Genomic DNA, 4,220 nt, shown 5'->3' with positions numbered 1-4,220 from the left:
CTCTCTCTCTCTGTCCCCACGAGAGCTGCGTGCGCGCTCTCTGACTGGTCTCGAGCGCATCCGACGTTGCGCTACTGAAAAAAAAAAAAAACCCCCCCCCCCCCACCCCTCATCCCCCATCCACCCCTCCACAAATGTTGAATTTCCCATCACTTTCTAGTTCTCCAATTCTCCTAACTTCGAGCCCACTTTTCTTAACATTTACACGGTTCTACACTCTTGGCACTCAAATCCAAACAATCAAGTTTACTCGTGTCTCGGTACTTTTCCAGCAACGTTCAAAGACTTGTGTCTTTGCCCTCAGTGACCTATTAAGTCCAACAGCCTAACCTTTGACAAAACTGTTTAACTTTCTAAATAGCCTGTTGTCATTGTGTATCAACATGTTGCCAAAAGCAAACCGCTTAATTCGGTGCTTTGTGCAGCACAATGTTTACTTACACATTATATGTAGGAATTTCCTGTTTTCCCAGAGGCCTAACTGCTTCAAACACTAGCAAGGGCTATTTGATTTTCACAAAACGTCTCCTCTTGAATGTGTGAAATGCATATGGGCAAAAGTTTCACACCTACATCTCGCACTTTATGAAAATATAAACCTGCATTTCTACAATAATACCCAGCAATGGGCCGTATCCCGTGTTTGGAGAGGGGGCAGAAGCGGCTGGAGCAGCTGGATTTTCTAGTTTGCAGTCGCTTTGGAAATGTGACTTTGCTGCTTCGTCTGCAGGCGATTGCAGTGATAAAGCCACCGGAGGTGTTCCATTAATAAGAAAGCGGTCACATCTCTTCACAGTGCGTCCATTGTGCCGTAACAGCAGGGAAGCCCACACTCCGGCTAAGAGTTTTAATAATAATAATAATAGGAGTGTGAAGTAAAGGGCGGGGGGGGGGGTGTGTGAATTCATAATATCTGTGTCTTGCTCCCTCCTTTGGTGCGAGTACGGGGGTGTTCACATCTGTCAACATGCTCATATTAAAGTGTGTGTGTGTGTGTGTGTGTGTGTGTGTGTGTGTGTGTGTGTGTGTGTGTGTGTGTGTGTGTGTGTGTGTGTGTGTGTGTGTGTGTGTGTGTGTGTGTGTGTGTGTGTCATACTGGCCCAAGCAACCATCTCACGGACAGCCATGGCAACAAGACATAAAAACCTGAATTATTCAGTGAGTATGTCTGAAACTTACAGCTGAGTAAGCACAGACAGACCGACACAGACACACACTCTGACAACAACTTGAACATTCACGCGTGCTTGCAGATAAAAACACATGCAATCTCTTTCTTATAAGCAATACTGGACACGAACCCTAACCAGGTAGAGGAATAAAGGGCCTTCAAACTGTCTGTGTGCACCAGTGCACCCGCTCGCTGACTTGCGGGACCTGTCTGTGACATTTGGGTATTTTGACTTGATGTCAGACACAGACCTGTGAGAAGGAGGTCGGCATGATGTTAGCGTGTAATAATTACACTTTGCAGGCCTCGGTGAGCATGAACAGGCACATTGCATGTCATGAGCTCAAATAATCCAACTTAAAATCTCAAGCTTGCAAAATAGCCATCATTAGCCAGATCATTAGATTTATAGTGGGAGTAAAAAGGGGACATTGGGGGACTGTTGCAAGAAGTTCACCTGTTATCTGAGAAGGACTTAAGCAGCGTGGGAAACCTACCTCACACAGATCTGTTGTTATCTGAAACTTATTTACAGTCGCTGTATTTTGCACAGCAGTCCAGCCGCTGGTAACATGGTTTTCTTTCCCTAACAACACATTGTTAAAGAACCAAACAAACCAGTGGATCCAAACCTTTTTCATTTGTGAGAGCTCTAAAAAAAAACAAGAGTCAAGAGTCTTGATTGCCCAGTAGTTTGTAAAGAGGTAAAAGTATTCGGTTTTCCCACAAATATAAGATCAGAGAAGCTATTTTACTTTTGTCCTACTTTTATTAGTCATATCATAATCCCCTAATACTGATGATTACTTATCTAATAATGTGATATACTATAATACACGAGAGTATATAGTTTTAATTTAGATTCATACATTATTGGTTCAAACTGCTGGATCAGCACTTTCTTTCATTCATGTCTCTTTCCAGAATGAACATGTGCAACCACTCCAAACTCACACCTGACCCGACTGATTAAATCATTTACTGACTTCCATACATGGACTGATAGTTGTGGAAATGCACGCTCGTCTGATTTTGTTTCCTGCAAGGAGTCGGGCGCTTTCTAGCCACATGGAGGAGCTGTTGATCTGCTCCCCTGTGTGTTGGCAGCTTTGTGACAGAAAACAGAGAAGGAGCAACAGGAGAAGCAATCTGGATGGGATTGTGTTGTTTCAGTACATCTGTGTGAGAGCAGCCCCTCTGGAGGAGTTTTCAGTCAAATAAGGTCCCTTCTCTTATTTCCATGATCTCAGGGTGCAATTCCTCATCCCTCTCTGCCTGCACGGCTGCCTTCCCTCAAAGCAATAAATCAAAGTGTTGCTGTGATTGATGGGTGTGCCCATGTTCAAGTAGACTACACCAACCGTAGGACAACTAAAGCAGAGCTGAAACTCGTGCGGCCACATTCCTATCTGTTGCGCAATCAAAAGAGGGGGGGGGAGGGTAGGGGGCGAGGGGGAGTAGTGTCGCCATGCAGCCAGTAGATGGCAGCATAGGATTAAGTTGTAGTCACGTGGCAGCAGTGTGAATTAGTCCAGATGATGGATGGTCAGCGCGAGTACTTTCCCCCTCTCTGAAACACTTTGAGGGAAAGGGATTGGCAGCCAGCACTAAACGTTTTTGAACAGAGTAGACTGAACTATCTTTGGTCATGTGCATCTGCATTGTGCATGAATACCTCTTGTGGGGGAAAGCTGCAATCAGTGCTTTGCCTGCACGCCCACATGGTAGCTTCTCTCCAAAACACATCGACAATAATCCTGCAGTGTTATGGAGACGGATGAGTGCAGGCGACGGTGAACTGTCAGGTCCAAACATCTCTCTGCACCGCAGCAGGGAGAGTAATCTGATGGAGCTTTTATTGCTACTGTTGACTGACTCAGGCCTTTTCCATTAAAACTAGTGTACTGTACATGCTGGTGTGTGTGTGTGTGTGTGTGTGTGTGCGCGCGCGCGTGTGTGTGGGAGGGGGGGGGGACAGTGAATACGTCTGTGTGTCTTTACACAATGTGTCTTTGTGGGTCCGTGGCGTTGCGTTGGAGAGAAGGATCCGGCTGTTACTAGACAGGGAGACAGAGGGACAGATCTCTCACAGAGTGGTCGGGGGTCTTCCCTTTCTCCACATCATCTTTTCCATGTGTCCCTCACTTTGTTCCATTTTTAACCTCCTCTGCCCCCCCCCCCCCCATTTTGTCTCTTTTCTTAACAGGCCACTATGACCCGTCCTTTTTGATCTGAGTTCACTCTTATTCTATCCCTCTTTCTTTATCCCTCTTCTATCTCTCTGTCTTACTTACTCCTTCTCCACCATTGAGCTCTCACTGTGTGAAAGACGAAAGATCTTCCTTGTTGCACGAAATGCCCGAACACAATTAGATCTCCCTGCAGTTACATTTCCAATAAATGAGCTCTATTTCTGTCCCTTTCATTCCTCTCCTTCTCCCCTAAAGTCCCACTCTTTTTTCTTCTTCTATCTCTCATTATATGACACTTCCTTTTGCTCGGCTCTTCAGCTTCATCAGCAATGAATAGTATGTTGAGTAATCTAACAGTTGGTGAGAGAATTCAGTCTGGACTGAAGCACTGGATTTACAGACCAGGAAAGCACCCTCAACAGATCTGGATCTTATTCTGAGTAGAGTTTAAAAACCAGCTCAGACATTTGTCTGGACTAAAAAAGGTCGGTAAAGTTGAGCTGTAAAGGATAACTAACAGTTAATCTTGAGAAGACAAAAAACACTCTTGTAGTAGATTGACAAACGTTTTTTCACCTCATTTATTGAAAGGAGTCTTGCTGACCAATAGGAGGAGGACACCTGCAGGAATGAGAGATGAGATGGAGACAGAAGATAAGGCGACCTAAAGAGAGAACAGTTTGTTAGGAGATATGGAAGAAGCAGGAACTGAGAGTCGAGGAAGAGGAAGCGTTCTTTTGACACCACAGGTGCCTGCTCTTTAAAATCAGCTCTCATCACACCATTGTTTGACTGAAACAAAGCTTGTGTGTGTGTGTGTGTGTGTGTGTGTGTGTGTGTGTGTGTGTGTGTGTGTG

The 4,220-nt window shown here is 45.0% G+C and overlaps 1 protein-coding gene across 1 annotated transcript in view; it reads left to right on the top strand.

Annotated features, from left to right (window-relative positions):
* The window catches only part of plcb3 (phospholipase C, beta 3 (phosphatidylinositol-specific)), a 74,695-nt gene that overhangs the window by 16,978 nt on the left and 53,497 nt on the right, over positions 1–4,220 (top strand). The window lies entirely within an intron of this gene.

The sequence above is a fragment of the Brachyistius frenatus genome, unplaced genomic scaffold (genome assembly GCF_029030835.1).
Source record: "Brachyistius frenatus isolate BFR_SWC_R1_liver_20210118 unplaced genomic scaffold, ASM2903083v1 Contig_166, whole genome shotgun sequence".
NCBI classification, from domain to species: Eukaryota; Metazoa; Chordata; class Actinopteri; family Embiotocidae; genus Brachyistius; species Brachyistius frenatus.
This window is presented reverse-complemented; position numbering and strand designations above follow the sequence as displayed.